At 38.9% G+C, this 26,450-nt stretch overlaps 1 pseudogene; it reads right to left on the minus strand.

The window, feature by feature from the left end:
- Positions 1-563: 563 nt before the first annotated feature.
- On the minus strand, positions 564-14,646 carry LOC119250643 (NADH dehydrogenase [ubiquinone] 1 alpha subcomplex subunit 5-like; annotated as a pseudogene).
- Positions 14,647-26,450: the final 11,804 nt, after the last annotated feature.

Below are 26,450 nucleotides of genomic sequence, written 5' to 3' on the forward strand. Positions count from 1 at the left end.
TTTCATGAATGTTCACATCACATGACAGCTAAGATTTGGTTGACCCACTAGGAGTAATATTCAGATTAACCCCTTCCTGGGTTAGTGTGTGTGTGGTGCTACTTGTGTCTGTGCATGTTGCCTGGTATATATAATGTCCATCAAACACTCATCATAATGGTCTTAGCCCCCAGTGGCCATCTTGGCCTGAATCTGTTTCTGGCATTTAAAAATGTAGCAGTGATACAAACAACACTGGGGTTGTGTTTTCAGGGTTTTATTCTTTAGAAAATTAAGCATCTCCTTGCAGGTGCTTGTATTTGGCTGTACTGACTATGGGGCAATATAGGCATAGTTTTTAGAAGGTACCTTAGAGAACATCTATAAATATATAGCATCCTCAGTCTGATAAACTATTGGGTCTTTAATATTTCCTAAATAAGTGAAGACAGAATAAAAAGCAGCAATCCAGAGAAAATCTGTTCTCAGTAGAGGAAACAGCAATGGGAGTCTAGGTGTTGAAGCTCAATCTCAGCCCGGCCCTATTTTTGCTTCTCTCTTTTTTTTTTTTTAAATTTAACAGAACATTTAATTGCATCAGTTTCTCATCAACACACATGTCATTATATTGGCCATTTCCACTGGTGGCAGGAGGCTCTTCCACTAAAGGTCCCATGGTTTCCATTGTATTATTTTCTTGCCAGACTTAGTTCATTTTCAGCCTGAAGACTCACCTCTTCTATTTCACCACCCTGAAGCCGATCCTCTAATTTTTAACATCTGTTTTTGCTTTAACAATACCCAGCTTCTCATTGGTAATCTGTTCTGTGTACTTCCTATGCTGCTGCATTTTTAGGGATTTGCTCAAGAACATCAAGAATCTTTTGTGTACAATATTCTTAGCCTCTCATGCAGAGTGTCACATACAGCCAGTCCCACAAGGCCAGTGGTCTTCTTCAGCAAACCCGCCACGACAGCGCGAGTATTTTTGCTTCTCTTTTCTCAGAGGGATCAGGCATTCCCAGTGGTTTCAGCCATAATCTGTGTGGTGTGTTCTTCATATCTGTACCTTCAGTTCTGCATGCTCAGTGCCTTGAGTATATGCACAGCACTACAGACAAACAGCAAGGCTTGATGGCTGCTTTCCTCACCTATGTGATCCCACACCCAGTTTTCAGGATCTCTGAAAGGCACCAGCATCCTCCCAGTTCCTCCACAGGCAGACTCCTTCGTCAGCTCATGCTAGTGCCATGGAAGTCTCCTGGCTATGCCCTCTGTCTGGAGCAGTTGCTGCTCCATCCATCAAGTGTTTCATTACTAGACAGTCCTGAAGTTGTTCTCACCATGCCAACATCTCATTTCATGGTGATTCAGTTAACTGTTATTGCTTACCCTATCAAAACTAAATTATTGTGCCTAAAATTTACTCTCTCATGGTAAGCTCATATAATCTGACCATATTTTGAATGGTCAGATCTGTGCTGCTACCCTCTGTGCTGCTCAAAGTTGGGTCCTCCATGCTCTGTGAATGCTTCTTTTGGGCCTTTGCTTTGTTGCTATCCTGTCCTGAATAACCTCTCCCCACGCATTCCCTAACAAAGTCCTAATCAATGGTTATAGGTGGTCTAAAATTCCTGGGGGAGATGGAAGGATAATCCTGTCCTCCTCACTGTTGCCCCTTGCTCCCCGCACCTGAACTTCTGAAGCACAAATAACAGCCAATACAATTTGGCATCAACAATGAATTGGTTACTTGTGATTTCTAAAGTTTTATATTGATTCTTCCACGATATTGTAGGCTCTTTAAAGAGATGGTCTTGCTTTATATTCTTAGTTACCCCCCTGCTCCCCAAAGTGACATATGAAGGGGTCATGGGCTCTATTCCCCTGCTTCTATGAAGTGGTGTACTTAAGTCATCTTGTCCTTTTGGATATCTACTTTAATCTCAATCTCATTCTCTCTTTCTCAATTCCTTTGAAGGAAATTCTTAATTTTCTGTATTTACTTTTATACTTCACTTCAGTATGAAGCACCTTGCACTGTTACAAAATTCTCCTTTAAAGTCCCTCCTATGTAACTGGGATACTTTTTCTTGTTAGTGAACAGAAACATCTAATCAACATCAACTGTCTGAGATAGGTGGCATGGAGATACTTTGTCAAACAGAACTTTGAAAGGTCATCCCATTTCTCTACACGAACATCCTATTAATCTAATAATGGATATAACTGACCCCAAAAGTCTCCAGAGTTACAAAAGGTGTGGTTCAGATAGCTCCTCTTAGTACCCTGCTATTTCTGACTATGAAGTTCTTGCTCTGAATCTTGGTATTGCACATTTTTAGTCTTCCACCTTCATATTTGTAGGGCACAAGTCAATTAATTCCTAGGCGACCATAGCTCAACTTGGCAGAAAAAATATTTCCACACGTTCAAGCTGTTCGTTGGAAGGAAGAATGACATGCATACATGAAAGTATCTTGTCTTACTGGAACTCATCATTGTAAGGCAAGACCTTGAGGGGGCCTGACTTTCTGCAGACATTTCCTGACCTTTTAGTAACTTTCCATTTTCCCCACACTTCTCTTTGAATAACTGATAAAACAAGAATAATAGGCAAGTTGTGAGGTGTTAAGGGCCTTTCTGGATAGATTTTTGATGTGACCTCCACACATCATTCCATTCCACCCTGTATCACTCAACACAGTTGGGCATTGTGTGACCATGGCTCTGAGAGACCGGCTCTGGTCTCTAGCTCTGGTTGCTGGTGCTGCCTCCAGTGACATCATCTATGTACCACTTTTAGGAAGAGTAATCTGCCATTTGATTTTGCATATAAAAAAATAAAAAAAAATCAACAGAACAAAAATAAAACAGGAAAGAAAAAAAGAAACAGAAAAGAATGAGTAGCAATGACATTTAATATTGTCTTTTATAAAGCAGAAGATAAAACTGTTGTTACTTGAACAAGTTGGAAGGCTATAATTGTGACCTTCTTTATGTTTCCTTTGATTTTCTTCTAAACCCAGGAATCTTCTGTTGGCTAAATTCCAGCATATTTTTTCACCCCAGGGCCAACTTTTGGCTTGCTTGGGAACAGCTGCCAGTATTTCTCTTTGCTGCCAGTCAGTCAAAAAACTTGCTCATAGTGGAGGCCTGGCTCCATCCCACCCAGGGTGCTGATACATTCACTTTTTCACACACTGCCTTTGCCAGGCGGCACACAGAAGTCCACCTCAGACAGTAAAGCTCACTGCATCACCAGCTACTTGGAAGGTGTTGCCAATGTCAGTTAGAAAGACTGTCAACATATTTTAGGAATCTATGGCAAAGTGATGAATTTTACTTATGCACCAAGTTAATGGGAAAAAAAACACTTCTGAGATATTAGGAAACCATAAGTGCCATTACTGAATTGCTCTAGTCCTGAAAGCAAAAACCACCCAACCCTTTATCTAGCCTGTGATTTGATGAAAACCCAAACATACAAGAATGACATAAAAGTATGAACTCATTAGTGCCAACACTAATGTTCTGTTCTTTGTGCTTCTAAGAACAGTCTTTTTCTACTGACAACTACCCACCACTCCAATGTCTGATATCATCCATTTTGTTAAGAAATTCCTGAATCAGTTTCCTGGTTTACAACTTGTCCAACCAGGCTCCAGTGTTCTCACCATAAGAAGGGTCTCTTTCAAAAGCTGTCTGCTGTGTATAACTCCATACCCACCAGAAATGTCAAGGGCACTCCAACAATGGAGCTGAACCTGAAGCAGTTTGGTGGCATTCCAAGTTTTTGAATGGAATGTGAATCTATTAAGATTATTAGGTAACTTTACTGATATCCTTACATTTTTGCCAAGTGCTAAAGCTGCCAAAGAAAAGAGAATAAAAACCGACTCTTGGATTGCAACACTGAGTATTTGATGTAGAAACTGTATTTTCTTGTAACTCATTTACAAAACACACCATGCTTTCACTGTTTAATTGCAATCTCAGTTTTCAGGAAGCAAAGAAAAATGAGATATATAATCGATGTTTCTCTTCTGTTCGGCTTTCAGCCTAACCGGTCCTGTGCTTTTATTGGTAAAGTAGGGCAGGTAATAACAGCGAACAAGAAACCTATTCTAAGAAGTACTGGCTCGAGTGAAGCACCACTACATCATGAGTGACTCAACCATCTACACAAGAGTGATTACTCTGCAACGATGAAGCCATGCTAATTGGACAATGGCTCGCTGCCAACTCATGCTGGCATGACCTACAATACCCTTGGCTGACAGCCATTATGTCTTTCTATCACACCTTTTTTTTTTTTTTGGATGGGGGTAATCTGGATGAGAGTGGAAATAATTTTAAAAAAACCTCCTCCCAAGTGCTATTTAACTTCTTATCATGAATTAAAAGTTTAATTAAATATCCTGTTAAAGGCTCTGGTTCTGTGATTAAATATGACAAAATAATAGTTATGATTACTGATCAAGTGAGCAACTTTATAGCTCTGAACTCTGTCTTTAAAGCTATTATTAATTTTAATTGAAATACCTAAGACGCTCCATAAGAGGGAAAAGAAAGACATGTAAGAGACATTTAACTCATATACAAAGATAGTTTTAAAAATACAGTGGTAACAAGTTTTATAAAATTTAATGCAAACAACTACACTGTCAAAGGCGCTATAAATCCATTTTTAAATGTTGTTATTATGGTCATCTGGTATTATATAGGATAAATAGGTACAGAAAAAGAATCTTAAACCTGGTCTTGAAATCAGGTCATTTAAAATAATTTTTTAAATATGTCTTTTTTGTTGTCTACTCAACTCCTTCTACTATGCCAAAAGAGGAACGCATCTCTCCATAGTTTCTTTAAATAGGACTTACTGGCCTCAGGATTTAAAAAATGTAAGAGGTTTGGAAACAGCTTATGCATTTCAGTTTTAAAATTAGTTATTGCTGTGGCTATTTTCACACTAGATTTTCCCTCCTCTGTATCAGCTCCATCGAGCAGCCTTCGGAGATGGAATCACAATAGTATTAGCTTCTTTTTCATGGCTTTGCTTTATGGCACTCTCATTTGATACCCAAGCCCAGATTTCAGGGCTGGAAGTCACCTTTGTATAACTATATAAATAAATTCTGCCTTTAGCATTTCAAAATTATCAGCATGATTCTAGGACTTGAAAACTTCATACTTCCTAGCAAGTAACTACCTGGAATACTTTGACTTACTATTTATTTGCTTTTTTTTTTTTTTCATCTGCTGCCAAGTCTCACTAATGCAACTTGGAAAATTGCACCACAGTTTTTAATGAGGATTCTGAGGTAAGAGCCATTTCATCAGAGAGACTGTGCTTTCCTTTTATGGGAATAATAACACCTTCTGTTTATATAGCACCATCCTTCCAAGAAGTTTAACATATTACATTTCATTAATCTGAAGAGCAGCTCTGCAAGCCAAGTTGGTAACCAGTATTGTTACTCCCTGAACAATCCTACTGAAATTGAGGTCATTAAATGTAAAATCCTTTTTTTTATCCTAGCACCTTCTAAAATGGTTAGTGAGCAATGATCTGTTTCTTCTACAATCTGCCTTATCAAAGAGCCCAAAGGTTCTATAGTTCTTTAGCGGTCAGCACCTGTGCACTCTTGTGACCATTTCTGAAAAGTCAGAGAATATTTACAAAGAGAAGTTAGAGGAGTAAACTCACTCCTCTTGAAATCCTATAGTTCTTTTTCTTTTCTCTTTCCCTAAATCTCTCAACATCTTTCCTCTTTCTGATCAGCAAGATTTCTTCTCTCCCTCCAGCAGGAACCTAGAAAAGTTCAAGGACCAAAACCTACAGGCTAGGAGAGGACTTCAGAGATCCTCCAGTTCAACTTCATTTTCAGAAAAAAGATGTGTCTTGCTAAGTTGAGTTTGCCCAACTAGTTAGTAGGTCTCATTTTCTCTCAAATACTCAATGACATTTGTTGTGCAAAGGTTTTCTGTTTCCTGTATCATTAAGATTTTTTTTTCTTTTGAAACTTTTCCATCAGCCAAGTATTAGTCAGCATGAGCTAAGCTATGCTGTGGTAACAGATAAACACAAACACCAAACTGGAAAGGCTTAACATAAAACTTTGCTTCTCATTCATGTCATTAATTTAAGTCAGATGACTCTTCTCTAATAGTGACTCAGGGACTTAGGTTGCAGTTCTACTATTTGGTGTTCTCTGACACCAGTTAAATGGACAGAAAACAACATGAAGAACCCATATATACTTTGAACTGCCTCAGAGCAGAAGTGATACATTATTTTCTTCACATTTCATTGATTAGATGCTAGTCACATAACACAACTGATTAAAAAGTTGGTCTCCCTGTGTGTCCAGGAAAGAGGAAAATTGGGGAAGGGTGAATACAGATAATACCCAACGTGGAGTGCAAGCATGCTGAAATTTCTTCCTACTGAAAACAAAAGAACCACAATGAAATCTCCTTTGAAACTTTCCCTGGAACTCCTGGCCCACTTTTCTGTTCTCTTTAACTGAAAAGGTCTAAAATAAATGTAGCCTCCATTAGCTTTCTCAAAATTTCTCTCTTCCCACACTGTCTTGAGTACCATAGAGTTTGTTTTTCCTCTGACTGCACCCTCAAAAATGCTCAGTGAAATAAAAAATGGCTTCCAAGCTGTGGGACAGTCAATTTTCAGCCTTCATTTTAGTTGGATACTGGAATCATTTGACATAATTACCTACTCTTTCCTCATTGAAATACTTTCTTTACCTGGATTCCAGCACATGTGTTTACTTTTCCTTCCACCTTAAAGTTACTCCTCTTCTTGGTCTACCCTGCAGGCTCCTCCTCATTTCCCTGACTTACTTGCAGAAAGCTTCAAGGCTCAATCCTGGGACATCTTTTTTTCTACTTACTCTCATTCCTTGATTATTGTATCCTGTCCTATGGCTTTCAATATCCCCGAAATTCTAGTACTAAAAGTCCTATCTCCAGGCTGGATTTCTCTCATGATGCCATCCATGTATATCCTACCGTGCACTAGTTATTACCACGTAGATGTAAACAGGCCTCTTAAACTTAATATGTACAAACAGAACTCCTAGTCCATTCCCCTCTCTCTCTGCACTCCAAGCCTACTTTCCCTAGTCTTCACCAATCTCAGTTAATGGCAACTGGGTTCTTCCAATAGCTCAGAGTCCAAACTTTGGACTTATCCTTGACTCCTCTCTTTTACTTCCATCCTAAATCCAATTTCTAAGAACATCTGATAAGCTCTGCCTTCAAAGTATCACCAGAATCTGATGCTGATACTAATCATTATTGTCATCCTGGTCTAGGCCAATTACATCATGGCAAGGCTGTTGCATTAGATCTTAAATGCTTTTCCTGCTTCTGCCCTCCCCTCTTTTTTTTTTTTTTAGAAATTCTTTTTTCTTTTTTTTTTTAAGATATTATTTACTTATACAACACTTGTACTAGAACACGGGACTGAGAGAATTCACAGAGCCAGAGCGGGAGCAGAGCAGGCAGAAGGACGAAGTACACTAAGCACGGGCAGCAGGAGAATCTGCGCGCCAGCTCCTCGGTGGCCGGACAGCCGGGATTAAGCGCTGCAGAGGCTGGCAGCTCGCAACCCGCGCTCAACCGCTGCGCCACCACCTGCTTCCCCTCTTTTCTATTTTCATATAGCCAAAAGGACCTCTTTTACTAAACCTTCCAACTGCCTCCAGTCATTCCAAAGGTAATATGCCCAACAAGGTGCAGTCTGGATCTAAGATGCTCTCATATTCTCTTCTCAGTCTACCCATTGCTCATTCTGCTTACTGGTGTCAGACATCAAGCCTCCTACAGCCTCAGAGCCTTCCCCATTCCTCCTATAGTTACTCCTCCCCAGCCATCAGTATGGTTGGCTCCCTCATCTCCTTTAAGTCTTGCTCAAAAGTCATCCTCTCAAGCAGACCATTCTTGGCCACCATATTTAAAATACAATACCCATACCCTGGTTCCCTTAACCCGCCTTCACTGTTATTATCTTCTCAATGGCATCCAATCAAGAATAGATCATATTGATTTATTTTCTGTCTCTCCTCCTTTTCCTCACTGGAATGTAAACTGTTCTGTTCACAAGGTTCAACTCAGTATCTAGCACAGTGTCTCCTGTTACACAGTAGGCTCTTGACAAATACTCGTTGAATGAATTGTTATTGAATAAAGTTGCTTAATCAATGAGTCTGGAGAGAGAAGTACAAAGAAGTTGATTGACTTGCTCAGGACCTTACAAGCAATTAGTGCCAAGGTCTAGATTGCAGCTTTCTCAAGCCCTCCTGCATGATTCTCTACAGATCTTAAAATTTGCCTGTGCTTCTTTGGAGTTCTGTTTATGTGGAGGGCAAAGGGTTGGCTCTGTGCTTTGGGATTGGTGAGTGCTTTTTCTTATCCTGGTGATGGAATTTCCCAAAGACCTCACCCACAGTTTATTACCAAACCTCACTTCCCACCACAGCTACAGTCAGGCTCAGAATACTACCAGCATCCTGTTCTCTAGAGTTAGTGCAGTCTGTTCTCTAGAGTTAGTGCAGTCTCTAGAGTTAGTGCAGTGTGTAACACCACAGAAAAGACTGTCCAAATGTAACCATGCCTACCTTATTGCTTTTTTAAAAGACTGAAACTAAATCATCTCAGAGACATTAACAACTTCCACACCCTCTAAAAATTTTCAGACATGAAGATCCCACTATTTTCTTGTTGCCCTCTATATTCAGCAGTAATACTGCTGAACTCTTTACTGTACCCTTTGGTTAAGATTTAACAACAAATGTCTTTTCTCCAGAATGCTTCTGAGTCAATTTTTTTTTTTGTTTAGCACTGAGAAAAAAAGATCTGTCTTAAACTGTTGAGAGAGACAGAGAGAGAAAATGATAGTGATAGACTGAGTGAGCAGAAGTCTGAAATATATTTATACCTATGAAAGCCTAAGGCCCACCTCAAGGAGCCATACTTACCCCACACTCTTCCACTTCCTGCAAGACACCTCTTCTCTAGAGGGTGAAAGGACAAGGAAAGAATCCCAAGAAGGAAGTGGTCTCAGCAATCATCTCTCTCCCCCTCTTCTAAATATTTATTTAATTAGTACTTAATATTTATCAAAATTTACTGACAAAATAATATATTTGAGATATATATGTAATGTTTTGATATATGTATACACTGTGAAATATACACTGTAAAATGTGTACACCACAATCTAAATATATCTATCACCTCTCAAAGTTACCATTTTTTTGTGTGTGGTGAGAACAGTTGAGATCTACTCTCTTAGCACATTTCAGTTAAATCATGCATTATTATTAACTACAGTCACCATGTTAAACATTAGGTTTCCAGAGCTTATTCATCTTATAACTGAAAGTTTGTACCCTTTGATCAATATCTTCCTTTTGCTCTACCCCTCAGCCTCTGGTAACCACCATTCTACTCTCTCTTACGATGAGTTTGACATTTTTAGATGTCACATGTGAAAACATGCAATATTTGCCTTTCTATGTCAGGCTTAATTCACTTAGCACAATTCACTTAGCCCTCCAGGTCTGCCCATGTTGCGGCAAATAGAATTTCTTTCTTTCATAAGGCTGAATACTCCACTGCGCACATACTTCACATTTTCTTTATCCAATCATTTGTCAGCAGATACTTGGGTTGTCTCCATATCTTAGATACTGTGAATAATGCAGAATGAATATGGGAGTTAAGGCATCCCCTTGAAGCAGTCATTTTATTTTCTTCAGATATAGGAAGAAGGGGAATTGTTGGATGTAATTAATAGGTCTATTTAAAAGTTTTTGAGGCACCTCCATACCTTTTCCTCATGTATCTGCACCAACTTACATTCTTACCAAGAGTACACAAGGGCTCCCTTTCTCTGTTATACTTTCCAATACTTATTATCATTTGACCTTTTCAAATGTGTGTTTTGCACACATTCTGGGAGGGAGCCAGTAAGCCTCCTGAGGATGTGGTTGATGTAAAAACCCATTTTTACAAGTCTCCTAGGAGGCACACTCCATTTCTGGCTCAGTACCTGTCACATCATAAGACTGAAGTTCATGACTATGATGACACTTCTGGTACAGTGGCATCCAGTTCTAAATGGTTTCTATAACTAAGAGAGTGATTACTGAGTCTATTGTAATCCTGAGGAATGGAAGAATGGCCTTGCAATGCTGGGCACATCAACCACTTTTTCTTCATCTCTTAGTGCAAAATACACTTACTAATTGTAATCAAGTGATCCCTCATTATTTAATGGAAGTACTATGTACAATATCTTATGTCTTACAATTTGGTGAAAGAAATTCCTGCATGCCTTTCCTATGGGAGACAACACTCAAGTCATATAAATCCCAGGGACTACAATTCCATTTTATTTTAAATTTTTTTTTAAAGATTTTTTTTTTAAAGATTTATTTATTTATTTATTATTTATTTATACAAGCACTGGGTACAGTCAGAAGCGCGGGAGGGTGAGAGGATTCACCAGAGCCAGAGCAGGGAACAGAACAGGCAGACTAACGAAATACACTGCTGAGGGGAGCAGTGGGCGTGGCAGGAGAGGTCTGCACGCCATGTGGGACCCTTGCCGGTGGCCGGGATCGAACTGGCACTGCAGAGGCTGCGGGCAGCTTCGCAACCCAGCGCTCAACCGCTGCGCCACAGGGGAGGCCCTATTTTTTAATTTTTTTTTTAAAGATTTATTTATTTATTTATACAAGCACTGGGTACAGTCAGAAGCGCGGGAAGGTGAGAGGATTCACCAGAGCCAGAGCAGGGAGCAGAACAGACAGACTGACGAAATACACTGTTGAGGGGAGCAGCGGGCGTGGCAGGAGAGGTCTGCGCACCATGTGGGACCCTCACCCAGTGGCCTGGGATCGAACCAGCAATGCAGAGGCTGCGGGCAGCTTTGCAACCCAGTGTTCAACCGCTGCGCCACCGGGGAGGCCCTATAATTCCATTTTAAAGGGAAAGAGAGCAAGAACATTCAATTAGTCTTTGACTTCTAGAAGGAGACCTCTATTTTAGTCTCTCTCCCTTTCAGTTCAAGGCTACACTGGGTACTAAGAGTGAGTGGCTCTGATTTGCTGGTAATTGTGTTCCCTGAGGGGAGTCAGGACTTGGGGGTAGAATTGAACAACTGAACAGCAGCTGGAGGCCAGAGTTGGGATTGACTTAAACTGACCAATTTGGGGTGGGAGTGATGACAGTATCTGGAAGTTTCTTAATCCAAGGAGGAGCTCTCTGACATGGCTGTGCTGGCCTCCTGAGATTCACGAAGACTGGCTAGCCAGGATGTGTAGATGTGGACCAAGGTGAACAGGCTGGGAAAGGGCCAGAGTTGATTTGAATTTGGTGGTAGGAGTTTAATGAGGTTTAAAGATTTCTAAGGAGCTAATCAAATACCTTCTTTCACATCATATGTTCCAGGTGCTGTTGGTTTCAGGCAGCTACTTTTCACGGTAGTATTGGCATTTTTGTTTATTTACCACTTAATTCAAATTCTATGAAGTAATTCACTGAGCGAAGGAGGACAGTAACTAGAGAGCCTGCAAGGAATTTTCAGTGTGTACAGTCAAGGAGAGAAAAGAGCTGCTGGCACTTGGAGCCACAGGCAGGTGCTGGGAGCAGAGGGAGGAGGTCTGGGAGAAAATCACAGGCCCACAGAGGAAGATACCATGGGGGGCGGCTCCACTGGCAAGATGCTTAGAACTGGGTGACTGTTAATATGGATTCATGTTTCATATGTAAAAGAAAAAATGTCTACTTATATCTGAAGGTTTCAGGTCCATGAATACCCAGAATACCTGAATGGTATGGGGGATGGAGACAATAGAGGGACATCAAACATTTTACAAAGCTACAAAGAAAGAAAATTGGCACATAGCAAATTCTCACTAACTGAAATACAAGCAATCAAAAGTCAAGTAGCAGAATGTTATGTGATATCTCTATAGTGTGTCTCTTACTTTAAAAGGTAAAGTGCGTGCCACATGCTAAGGAAATAAACAGTAATCTGGGATTTGACTAAGAGGTAACTTTCAGGTTATGTCATGTACATGTATATCCCAGTTTTCTTTAATTTTACTGCCTTGGTATTATATTATGATTAATAATTCAAGAACTTCAGAATTTTAGCATTATTTACAAGTAAGAATTGGGCTCAGAGAGGTTAGTGCCTAGGATTCCAGAGCTAACTGGGGCAGGCCAGGGCTTGGAGCACATAGTCCAGGGAGTCCCCAATGGGGCCAAGAGTCACTGAAGAGAGACCCAAGCACACATATATAAAGCAGGATTTTTCATTTATAACTATATTTACTATAATCCAACTTTTAAAAAAAATTAGCAAAATACCATAAATGAGGTGGCTTGCCACAGATAATAAATTAATTCTAGGGCCTCCGTGGTGCTGCAAGGGGTTAAGACGCAACCTATGAAACTATCCGCTGCCACTGCAGCATGAGTTCGATTCCTGGCCAGGCAGGGAGCAACCCACATGGTGCAGCAGACCTCTCCTATCTCTCCCGCTGCTCCCCTCAGCAGTGTATTTCAGACAGTCTGCCTGTTCTGTTCCCCATTCTATCTCTGGTGAATCCTCTCACTCCCCATACCTTTGGCTTGTACCCCAGTTCTTGCATGCATAAATAAATAAATCTTAAAAAAATTAATTCTATGCCCACTCTTTTCCTGGATAACTGCAAGTTTTCCAAATATTTCCAGAGAATTCTAGAGTTGGAATAAGAAAGGCATTTATGCTGCCTAGAAAAGAAGAAAGAGCCCTAATTTGATGAATGCCTACTATGGGACAAGAACCATCCTAAGAACTTTTCTATTTATCATTAACTAAGATAGCATAAGCACCCTAATAGTATAGACAAGGGAAATCCAGCTCAGGGTCACCCAGTCACACCACAGCTGCCATTTCTTCACCTTCCTATATTATTTGGTGTCTAAACATCCCTCCTTAACCCAGTCCGAATTATATTTAACTGATTTTTCCTTTTGTTCCTAGTATTGGGATCTTTCTACATGCTATCCCAATAGTTATCTACAAACTAGTGGTATGAGGAGCAATAGTGGAGCTTTTATGTGAGTACTTAAAGAAGAGTACTAATATAAAAATGCTGAGAGTTTCCGCAACCCACACTTTATCATCTGGCCTCTCTCCACTACAGGATAACAGCAGATATTGCTTAACAAAGGACTGGGCCTGGTGATCCCCATGTCTTGTTTGCTTATCTGCTCTTTCTGTTGAAATTGGATGCTTTTCTGTATCCGGTTTCCTAATGTCTTATACACAGTCTGCTTTCTCATTTATATTATTTGTTGAGCCTCTGGAAGCATTTGGGTTTGTGAAACTGGGACTGAATGTTAGTTGTACTCATTGGCACCTTACATCGGGGTGACGGGATCTTCATTTTTCAAGGGTTGCTGTGAAGAGCTGCTCAGAGGATCAGTGCACAGCTCTGGGGCTCTATTGGCACAGACTGTGGATGTGGATTGTGCCCCAGGAGTGGAAACCCTGCATAGTTGTTGGGGGCTGTGCTAGTGTTAAACGCTGTGCTGGCACACAGGGAATGATTCTGGCTTTCAACATAAGGCTGAAGGCTGTTCAGTATTACCCTGGGTTTCATGAAAGTGAAGGGAAGTCTGGAGACTGGAAGAAGAGGAACCGCGTACACCATTCAAAGGGGGACCAATGTGGTGTTTTGTCCCGGTGAAGCACGTCTTTGGAGTTCCTGCACCTGAAACCATCTAACTAAATGTCATATCTGAACAGCACAGGTCCAGTTACTAGTGGCCCCAACATACAGAAATGACTGGACTCACTGAAGTAGTTAAGAAACTTGAGTAGGGTATTTTCAACAATGGTGAGAAAAGCAAGTTTACACTTCTTAGAATCTTACTATATTAACTGTAAAAATTACTGCTTGCTTTTATTTTCCCTCAAGCAAGAATGGTGCTGTGACTACTTTCACGCTTTTTCTCTCAAGGGAAATCTAGTGATCCTTCAACCATCTGAAAGAGAAAAATCATAGCTACAGTCCCAGTGATTCAGATCCCACTTTTAGGACCGTACCCATCTCTGGCTGAACAACTCAAAACCTGAAGAATAAGTGAACTAGAAACTGTGTGTGACTATGAGCCACAGGTGAGGTTCATTTCCCTTAAAGAAAGATGCTCTGATCATATTCATGCCTCTGAGACTCTAAGTGCATCAAATGGAAACTGGCTGCACCACAAACCTCACGTGTAGGGGGCCTCCCAAGTGGAACATGGCACAGGGCCCACCTGCTAGCTCCTCCTCAGTCAAGTGTCCTCAAGTCAATAAGCCTCCATCAGGCACCACACAAAGAGACCAAACTACTGTACCTCCTCAGGCAAGCTGACCACCAAGTCATTTTTCGTCTGTCCCACCAGCGCCTGCCAGAAATATTCACTGCACGCAGCCAGCACAGCCCGGTGGGCGCGGAACTCCTTCCTTTCCACGATCAGAGTCACGTCACAGAGAATATCCTTTTTCCGCTGGTCATTGAGGCCCAGGAGGATGTTGGTGCAGTGGACTGTGGACTCATACACATACATGGGGGAGTCAGGCTTCTCATCCACAGACATGCCGTTTACACCCTGCAAGAAAGAGAGGCTGGGTCACCACTGCTCTCTGAGTCAGAAAGAGAAGATGAGAAAGAACATCACAGTTTCTCTGTCTCATTGCCAGGAGCCAGGCAGAAGAACAGAATTGCCAATTCACACATTCATGCTGAGCACAATGAGCTCAGAGAACATGGGAAGTCATGTTCCATGGTTGACCTTTATCCTTTCTACTTACTGCAGCCGTTTACACCATGGTGACAACGCCAAGACTTGGTGACAATGCCAGGACTTTAACTGGCACACCCCAAACACTGAAAACACATGTATACTTTATTATTTATTTCATCATTTGGCAGATATTTATTGACTGCCCCCTCTATTCTAAACACTTGGCTACATGATAGGAATTCCTGCTTTTATGGAGTTTACAAAGTATGGGAACTTAGGGGTCACAGGTTATTGACAGAGAATGTTAGCTAGAAAAACCCCCACAGGTTCTTAAAATAGTATTACAACTGTAGTATGAAGTGGTATTAAATGCTATCAACACATGGGTACTTTACAACTTGGTAGTTAGATTTTCTTATCAGATTGAGAAGGAACATTCACACATATATAGTCCCAATTAAAATATTAAATTGAGCTTTGTGTTACGAGGAAATAAATCATTTTCAAGTATTTGCAATGCTTTCTTAAAGTACATGTAAGGTCCTGGGTTGAAATTTGGCCCAGATGCCACGCAGAGTAAATATCTAATCACAGCACATAATTTAGCAAGTGAACAAAACTGTGTGCATCTAAGAGCAGATACAGCCAGTGACTACAATGTCCCTCTGCCACTTCAAGACAAAGCGCTACCAACATAATGCTATTGTTGCTCATAAAAAGTTCTTGAAAAGAAGTGGAATCACGTTGTGGTTATTCCAGCAAACTTGATGTACATCCTCCTTGAGGCAATATATTTACCACATTAGGAGTCCTAAGATAAGCTGTATTCACTAGCAAAAATTATTTTTACAAAAGGAGTCTCTGCTTTACAAAGTATTCATTGATGTATTTTAAGAAATAGTATCTGTAATTAATTTATATAATCTGATTTTTAGTAGTGTTTGCTATTAGCATGGATTCTAATAGTGTATCTTTCTCCTTGGCTTTATTCTTATTTTTTAACAGATTTAACAGAACAAATTGCATGTATTTATGTTTGTAGTATGCATTTTGATATGAAATCATCAACACAATCAAGACAGTAAACATATCCTTCACCACATAAAGTAACTTAATGCCCTGAATGCCACTTACACTTCTCAGTAAAATCACAGATCTGCTTCCCGATAGTTTATATTTTCTCTTTTGGATACAAATGGGATCCTACAGACTGTATTCTTTTTTTTTTTTTTTTTTTTTTTTTTTTTTTTATAGAGGCATGCTTTATTTATTTGTTTGCTGGTTTGTCTGTCCGTTTTGTTTATACATGCACTGGGTACAGTCAGAAGCGCGGGAGGGCGAGAGAACCCACCAGAGCCAGAGCGGGGAGCAGAGCAGGCAGAAGGACCGAGGTACACTGCTGAGGGGAGCAGCGGGCGGCAGGAGAGGTCTGCGCGCCATGTGGGACCCTCCTCTGGTGGCCGGGGAGCAGCCGGGGATCGAACCGGCGCCGCAGAAGCCGCGCGCAGCTTCGCAACCCAGCACTCAACCGCTGCGCCACCGGGGAGGCCCAGACTGTATTCTTTTATGTCTGGTTATTTTAATAATAAAATTCAGCTTTGTTATTTTGCAATTCATCCGTGTTGTTGCATGCATCAAAAGTCAGATGGGAAAAGAAAACACTATGATTTCACTCATGTGGAAGATAAAAGAACAAGGCAAATGAACAAAACAAAATAAAAACTAACTCTTAGATTCTGAAGGAAAGAGGGTGTGGGTGGGTAAAACAGGTAGAGGGGGTCAAATGTATAGTGAATAGAAACTAGACTTTTGGTGATGCATGCAATATAGCACATACAGAAAACAAAACATAAAGCTGTACACATGAATGTTTTACTATACTATAAACCAATATTACTATGTCAACAAAAATACTAAAAAAAGAGTGTGTTCCTTTTTTGCTGAGTAGTGTTCTATTATATGGGTATAACACAAATTTTTACCCATTCATCCATTGATGGATATTTGGGTGTTTCCAAGCTTTTACCATTCCAAACAAAGCTCCTGTAGATTAGTATGTAAATCTTTATCTTAACACGTTTCATTTCTTTTGTATCTAGGATTAGAATAGAATGTATTTTATATGTGTAAGTCTAATTTTTTAAGAAACTGCCATTGTCTTCTAAAGTGGCTATATAATTTTATATTTTCACCAGCCACCTGTGAGAATTCTAGTTCTTATACATCCTTGCCAAAACTTGGGATGGTCAGTCTTTCCAATTCTGGCTATTCTGCAGACTACAGTATCTCTTCATGGTTTTAGCTGGCTTTTCTCTAATGACTAAAGTTGTGCATATTTCATGTGCTTATTGCTGTCCATCTATCTTTGGAGAAATGTCTATTCAGATTCTTTCCACATTTTTTTCCAGCTGGGTGGACTTTTATTTTTTTTCTTTTCAACTCGTTTATTCTTTTTTTTAATTAATTTTTTAATTTTATATTCCCCATACAATTGCAACCCCCTGATTTTGACCCCAATCCCTTCTTTCCCCGCACCCCCCCCAAATGTGTCTCTGGTTCATAGTTGTTTGTTGATTTTCATTTTTTTCTTTCTTATAGTTATTCTTTTTCCTGGTCCCTTATTTAGGTTTTCTAGATTCCTGCTATGAGTGAGACCATCCGGTATTTTCTTTTTCTTTCTGGCTTATTTTGCTGAGCATGATCCCTTCCAGATCCATCCATGTTGCTGCAAATGGCATGTGTTTATCTTTTTTGAATGCTGAGTAATATTCCATGGTGTACATGGACGACATCTTCTTGATACAGTCATCTATTTTTGGGCATTTGGGTTGTTTTCAAAGCTTAGCCATTGTAAATTGTGCTGCTATAAACAGAGGGGTGCAGGTGCTCTTTGGAATTAATGTTTCTGTGTCCTTTGGGTAAATACCTAGGAGTGGAATTGCTGGATCATATGGAAGCTCTACCTTTAGTAGGTGGAGGAATCTCCACACAGCTCTCCATAGTGGTTGGACCAGTTTGCACTCAGGGTGGACTTTCATTTTAAAGTCAAAGGCACAGCCTTGACGAGATGAGACAGTAACTGGATGCCCAGCCTAAGCCCCCAACCCCCAATCACCCCCAGCCTAATCTTTGCCTTTCTTTCAGTGGGTTGTTTTCTTAATGAGTTTTGAGAGCTTTTCATATGCTTTGAATAAAAGTTCTTTATCAGTTATGTGTTTTGCAAGTATATTCCCCAAGGATGTAGCTTGTCTTTTCATTCTCTTACCAGTGTTTTGCAGAGTATAAAATATTCATTTGGTATAATCCAATCGAGCAACTTTTTCCTTTTATGGATCATGCTTTTGGTGTTGTATCTAAAAATATCTTTATCTAAAACAAGGTGACAACTTTTTGTCAGAATTACACCTAGATATCAAATATTTTAATGCAATTGAATGATTTTGTTGTTTTTTACTTAAATTACTGATTTTTCATTGTTAGTACACAGAACTATAAATGATTTTGTGCACCAATCATGCACCAATTTTGTATCATGCACCTTTGTTTAACTTGTCATTAAGCCATTTTAAGGGTGGAGTCCATAGACTTTCAGCAGAGAAGAGTACATTTGGTGTAAATAAAGACAGTTTACTTCTTTCAATATTGATTTCAATGTCTTTTTTTGGTCTTACTGAATTGACTACAATCTCCTGTCCAATGTTGAACAGAAGGGTTAAGAGCAACATCCTTAACTTATTTTTGACATTAATGGAAATCCATGTAGTCTTTAAATGCTATTTATGATGATATCTATAAATGTTTCATAAATACTCCTACTGAGTTGAGAAGCTTTCTTTCTATAGTTAGTTTGCTGGGAATTAAAAAAAAATCTAGAATGGATACTGGATTTTGTCAAATGCTTTTTCTGCATCTATTGAGATATCATGTAGTTTTTATTTTCATAGTAAGCTAGTATGAATAACACCGACTGATTTTTTTGAATGTTAAACCAACCTTGCACTTCTAGAACAAATTCCACTTGATCATGATGTATTTGTCTTGTTATACATTGTCTTAATTCACTAACATTTTGTTAAGAAATTTTTGCGTCTATGCTTAAAAGGATATATTAGTTTGTAGTTATTTTCTATTTTAAAATCTGATTTTAGTAACAGTGTAATGCAGATTTCAGAAATGATTTGGGATGTATTTCTTCCTCTTCAGTTTTCCAGAAGAATTTGTAGAACTGGCATGATTTCTTCTGTAAATATTTGGTAGAATTTAACTGTGAAGGCTTCTGGTTCTGGATTTTAACTACAAATTCAATTTTTTTAAAAAATTAAAAATTTACTGGCATAAAGTTGTATATAATATTTCCTTATTTTTATTCTAATATCAGTAGAATCTGTATGAATGTCATCTCTCTCACATTCTTGATCATGGAAGTTTTCATCATTTCTCTTTTTTCCCCTAATCATTTTGGCTAGAGGTTTATAACATTATTGGTATTCTCAAAGAATTAGCTTGTAGTTAAATTGATTTTCTTTATATTCTGCTTTTCTATTATACTGATTTCTGCTCTCATTTCTATATCCTTTCTTTTGCTTATTTTGGGTTTAACTTGCTTTTCTTTTTTCTAATTTCCTAAGGGGGGAGTTTAACTCTTTAAACTAAGATCTTTTACCTTTTAAGATTTTCTCTTCAACACTTGTTTTGAACAATTTAAAATTGATATTTCTTGTTATCATTTTCTTCATGATTCTTACATTTTTTTAAAAGATTTATTTATTTATTTACACAAGAACCAGGGTACAGGCCAAATTTGCAGGAGGGTGAGAGCATTCACCAGAGACAGAGCGGGGAATAGAACAGGCAGACTGACGAAATACACTGTTGAGGGGAGCAGCGGGCAAAACAGGAGAGGTCTGCTGCGCCATGTGGGACCCTTGCCGGTTGGCTGGGATCGAACTGGTGCTGTAGAGGCTGCGGACAGCTTCACAGAGCTCAACCACCTGCGCCACCAGGGGAGGCCCGATTCTTACATTTCTTAGATGGATGGTTTTATAGTTTTCATCAAATCCGAAATATCTCAGCCATTATTTTTTCAATTATATTGGCCAAATATTTCATCTACCTCCCTTTTTCTTCTCAGTATAGTTACATGTCTATTAGACCACCTGAAATTATCCTAGAGCTCACATATTCTGTTCGTTTCTTTTTGGTCATATTTCTTTCTGTATTTCACTTTGGACAGTTTCTATCGCCAGACCTTCAAATTCACTAATGTTTTCTTTTGTAATACCTAATCTGCCATTAATTTCTTCCAATATAATTTTTTATCACAGACTGTGTTTCTCATATGTGAAAGTCCAATTTGGATCTTTTTCTATCTTCAGCATTGCCATTTAAGATAGTAAATCATTCCTGTAATGTTCTGAATATTTGGAATACTGTAATAATAACAATTTCAATGCCCTTGACTACTAATTCTAACATTGGTGTCAGTTCTGTTTCAACTGATTGATATTTCTATTTATTATGAGTAATATTTTCCTGTTTCTGAGCATGCCTAGGAAATTTTTATTGGATGCCAGACAGTGAATTTTACCTTGTTGAATGCCTGGTATTTTTGTCTTCTTATAAACAGTCTTAAGCTTTGTTCTAAGATACAGTTGAGTTACACAGAGACAGTCTAATCCTTCAGGCTTTGCTTTTAAGATCTGTTAGGTGAGAACATGAACATTTAGTTTAGGGCTCATTATTCCCAATGCTGAATTAAAACTCTTCTGAGTACCCTTTACCCAATGACCCTGAATTATGGGTCTGTTAGTCTGACTGTTATTCCTGATTGGAAAAGGTGTTATTCCTGATCCTCTGAGAGTTGTGAGTACTGTTCCTTTTAATTGTTATTGGTGGTTCATTCCCTATTCTTCATTGTTTTATCATACACAGGTATTTTTTTAAAAAAAGATTTATTTTTATTTATTTTATGCATGGACGAACTGGTCTGTAGGCCAGAGGTGCAGGGAGAGAGAGAATTCACCAGAGACAGGGTAGGGAGCAGAACAGGCGGAGCTATTGAAATACACTGCTGAGGAGAGCAGTAGGTGAAACAGGAGAGGTCTGCTGCTCCATGTGGGCCAGCTCCCTGGCCGGGAATCGAACTCAGGCTGCAGCAGTGATAGCGCTGAGACTTAAAACCCTTAGACCACCAGGGAGACCCATACACAAGTATTAATGGTACTCTGCATTCAAGGGAAACCCTTTGTAGATCTCTGCAATTTTTCCTCTGTGCAACTCTCCTCTGCTTCCTTGTGTTCTGAACATAAGCTGCAACAGTCTTTCCATACTATTCACTCCATCTCTTCAACCCAGGAGTCAGTCTGGCTCTTTGGTTATTCCTTCCTATGCCATGACCTGGAAACTGTCTCAACACAGATACTGGGCTCAGCTTGCTTTCCCTCTCTTGGAGATAAATGTCTTTTGTCACTTGGTGTGCAATATCTTGAAAAACATTACTTTCTATATTTTATCTGTATTATAGTTGTTTCAGGTAGGAGGATAAGTCTATTACCTGTTACTCTGTATTGTTTAGAAGTAAAAATCGTAGATTCATCCACTATATTATAGTTGTTCTAAGCACTATACAAACAATTGATCCCACCACTAACCATATAGTGTAAAATTTATTTGACTATAAATGATGGTTTGCAATACCTAATTATAAAAATGTTTCTGTACTTAGAATTTTTAGTTCTTTGGTGTTCCAATAAAAGAATAAGTATCAGCAAGCTTTATTATCTGGAATCATTTTTTTAATACAATGAAAATGGCATTCTACATGAAAATACTAATTTAAAAAGAGATATGTACCCCTGTGTTTACTGCATGACAACCAAGACATGGAAACAACCTGAGTGCAAAGTGATAAATGAATGGATATACCAACAGTGATGTGGAATATACCAACAGTGATGTGGAATATACCAACAGTGGAATAATACTTAGTCATAAAAAAGACAAAAGCTTGCTATTGAGGATAACATGGGTAGAACTTGATGGAGTTATGCTAAGTGATATAAAGTCAGAAGAAGAAAGACAAATTACATATGATTTCACTCATTTGTGGAAGGTAAAGACTAAAAATCATTCAAACAAAACAAATCAAGCCCTTACTTAGACTGACAACAGAGTGTTTATAACCAGAGGGGAAGAGGAGGGAGGGAATAAACAGAGGGGACTTAGTGACTGAGGGTGGGTGGTGATTGGACTTTCAGTGGCACTCATGGTGTGATATATTCAGTTACAGAGGTGAGAGATTGTACACCTAAAACCTATACAGTGTTGTAAACTAAACTTACCTCAATTAAAAAGAATAACATTCTAAATGACAAAATTCAGTTATAAAGACCATAAACCATGGGGAAAGATCAAATTTACATACTTTCTTTCTATGCTTAGTTAATTGCTGCTAAGTTCTTTGTTATCTACTAAGAAGATAAATGGTTTTTACTCTGGCTTCTTTTCCTTGGAATGTTTTCAGAATTTTCTTATCTTCCATATAAGGTCTCAAGTCTGATTTATTTTTTCCATTCTTAGTTCTCAAATTCTTCTTTTATAACATTCAGTTTTCTCATTTAGTCTGTGGAAATTTATTGAGTTCAAGTTATAATAGCTTGAATGTATTAGACAACACTCAAAACTAGGTGGAACAATCACTGTTGGAGAATGTAGATGGTGCACCTAATTCATAAGAAGCAGGAGAGCTATACAAGATCTCATTTTTCCAATCCATTCACAAATACTATATATTGATTAACCTCCAGCAAGAAGAGAGAAACTTGCTATGAAGAATACAAAATTGTATGTTCTTTAATGAAAGATGAGATGAAAGAAAATCAAAAGAGAAAGGAAAGGTGCAGCAGAAAGAGGAGTAGACCAGGGACCTAGAGCTTCTGGCTAAACCCTGGCACTAGCAGTATTGTGAACTTGGATAAATTACCTAGCTTTCTCTGGACCTTTTCCATGTTTGAATAAAAAATCTGGACTAGAAGACTAGCGTGGTTTTTTTTTGTTTTAAAGATCCATCCATCCATCCATTTATACAAGCACTGGGCACAGTCAGAAGCGTGGGAGGGTGAGAGAATTCACCAGAGTCAGAGCGGGGAGCAGAGCAGACAGACAGATGGAGGACACTGCTGAGGGGAGCAGCAGGTGTGGCAGGAGAGGTCTGCACACCATGTGGGACCCTCGCCAGCTGGCCGGGGATCGAACCGGTGCTGCAGAGACTGCAGGCAGGTTCGCAGCCCAGCGCTCAACCGCTGCGCCACCGGTGAGGTCAAAGACCAGCATGGTTTTATACAAATGTGTACTCTCTGAGTCTAAGAGTCTGTGAAAGAAATATTTCTAATTTATCACAGGGAGAGGAATATTGTCATTTTAATTAAGAAAAGTTAGCTTTCTTTGACTTCATAAAGACCATTTTATTGTTGATATTGCACCACTTAGCAAAACTGCCTCCACAGAGATGATTATAGGGAACGAAGTGGACAATATACTGGAAGACATGGACGGACCATGGAGTCCCTGAGTAAATGGAGGAGAACAAGTTCCTTGAAATGAAATTACCTTCAGAAAATGAGGCAACCAAACCTAGGAGGATATGCAGCCATAATATGTGGAGCAGATATTATGTTCCTCTAATTCTGGATGGCTTAGCCAGAGGTTTGTTCTAGGTACTATGGCTGAGCAAGGCAGTATAAACTGAAAGAGTATGTCACCTGGGAATGCAATGTGGAGTTCCACCAATGTGGAGGGGGATGCTTGACAGCTATGCACAGCTGGTTAGCCCTGGCTAGCCCTACCAGGCAGAAGCAGTCATCAATAGTGGTGGCCTATCAGATTTCAGGCAGTGAGTAGCCTATCACATTCCAGGTCACAAACATGATGGTCTTTTTCTGGGTCTAAGATATTTGGGGCACCTTAAGGAAAGACTCCATATCCTGCTAGTAGAGCAGGTTTGGGGAAAAGGCGTGGCAATACATGTACTCCAAGTCAATGAAGCAGGTTATAATAGTCACATAAATGTGGACACCTGCTTTTGGAGGTTAAACCTTCCAGTGATTTTTAAAAGACATTTAAAATGTACTATACATGTTCATCACATGCTATTAATCTAAAATCTTTTGTTATGAAGCTGTTGCTAAACTTTAACCTGTTTGAAGATTTTCCTGATTTTCTTACATTATTTCTGGATAATCCTTCTTTATGCCATGCCAACACTACTCTTCCTCTTGGCCTTTGCATTCTTATTGGATCCTATCATACCCTTCTCTGTTGGCCCCTCTTCAAGCATAATGGAACATACTGTTTCTTCTTTTAGAAATCAGTCAGCCCTTTCCATCTTATAATTACTATGGGTTCTCTTTTTGAAACTTCTTCCAATTTGTCTGTTTTTTACTGACCAAAGCCAGCCTGAATTCTATTTCTCCTACCATTGCATTATGACCTATTAAGAATTTTTTTATTGGACTTGCATGCTAATATTAATTAACTTACACCAACCACCCCCTATGCCTCAAATCCTGAAATTTACAGAAGGACCCATGGGATCTAAGAATGAAATATTTTGTAGTGAGTAACAGAGCCCAGAATAGCATGGAGAAGTCTGACAGCCAGTCTTTACACTAAGCATTAGACAATGTGTTAAAGTGTGTAGACATTAGCTGAAATCAGATTGTAAGGAAGCTTTCCAAAGGTTCTGATTTGGGTTTTGGCTGGATCTCGTTCTTCTTTTTGTAGGCCAAAAAACCCAGCTGCACGTGCACATACATATACCCCAATCATCTTATCATATGGTTCAGCAGTAAAAGTTAATTACTATCATTTTATCATAGTATGTGCATCCCCTCGAAAAGCTACACAGACCACAACTCTTATCATTCAAAGATATACGAATGCATAATTACTTATTAACTTACTCATTTACTCTTTTTTCATTATTGGGTCAGGTTCAGAAATTAAAATGTCTAACAGTTCTGAAGGTAAAAGTAGAAATAGAAAAATTTAAAAAAGAAAAAATCTACAGTGGGAAGTTTGAAAAGCTGTAATTCACAAAAAAGGAGAATGTTAAGTTTTTCAGTTAATCTGTCATGACTAGAATGTTTCAGATGGAAAGAAATGAATATGCCTTGCAGATAATGAAAAAGACCAAATTATGAACTATTTAACTTGAAATTCAATTATATTACCCCAAAAAACAGTGTATTAATAATTCTGTGAATCAAACACTAAATTATTTAGTAATTGCTGAGTAAATGTCTACTCTTACCATGCACTTAAAAAAAGTTATTTACAATAAAACCATAGGGTTAGTTTTTTTAAAAGAAAGTTATCAAGTCTATAGAAAATTTAGAGTGCATAGAACAACTAAAATTACCAAGTTCTTACTTTTGTATTGGAAACACTTTTCAATCGCATCACTCAAACTTCTTACTTAAAGTGGAAAGCAATCCAATTTCAGTATTTTCTAATGGAAAACTGCAGTGCCTGTCATTTAATGTCTCCAATGTCTTTGCTGAAGTAAAGGGTCTGACATGGAGCAGCTAAAATGTTTCGTGTTCCTTATTTACTCAAACACTCCATCTGCGTGCATGCTAGTTAGTGCCAAGGGAACTGAAATTTAAGGCTGTTGTTAGGAGGAAGCACTTGCAATTGTATCATCAATTCCTTAATAGCTCTGAATGGTTCTTATTCTTCAATATAAACTTCCATTTTCCTTGACCTCTCAGGAGGAAGTTCAAGTTACTGACATAGCTTGCAACAATGGTTTTCACAGCACGGTTGAAATATATTTTTTAAAAAATTAAGGACAATCATAATAAGCCCCATTTGGGGGCAGTTTTTGTTGTTGATGCTGTTTCACTTATTATTTTGAAGAGAATAAAATAAAAAATAACCCAAACTCCCCAAATATCTGGTAATAAAGTAGTGACAACGACTAGCACTTCTATATTTAAATGTAAAGTGAGAGGAGAGACAAGGCGTGATACCACAGCTGAGAGAGGAGAAATAGGAGGATGTTGGTAGCAGACTATCTGTATTGATCTAAAGCATTAAAGATATAGTATGCATCCAAGAAACAAGAAAGAATTAGAAAGCCTGACAATATCAAGTGTCTGAAATGAAGTAAAACCAACAGGGACTGCTCCTGCACTCCGATGGTTGGCTCAACTTCTTAGGAAAACAGCTTGGCATTACCTAGTAAAATTAAAGGTGTGCACAGATTTCCACCCAGTGATTCCCTCTCTAGACTACACCCTAGAGACACTCCTGCACTTCTGTAACAGGAACTCTGTACAAGGTGTTCACGGTAGTGTTGTCAGATGAACTCCCTCTGAAAACAACAGCATGTCTGTCAACAGTAGAATGAATAAGTACACTGACATATATTCATATAATGGAGGAATGCAAGGCAACTTAGAGCCACAAATAACAACATGGACGAGTCTCACAAACCTAATGTTGAATACTTAGCTAGAGAAGAGAGACACAAAAGCATAACATACGATGAGATTCCACTTATGTCAAGTTAAAAAATGTGCCAAGTTTACAATGGAGGGATACATATATGGGCAATAAAATCACAAAGACTCAGAACAGACGTTCCATTTGTGGGG

Source organism: Talpa occidentalis, unplaced genomic scaffold, assembly GCF_014898055.3.
Source record: "Talpa occidentalis isolate TD23 unplaced genomic scaffold, MPIMG_talOcc4v2.1 talOcc4.173, whole genome shotgun sequence".
NCBI classification, from domain to species: Eukaryota; Metazoa; Chordata; class Mammalia; order Eulipotyphla; family Talpidae; genus Talpa; species Talpa occidentalis.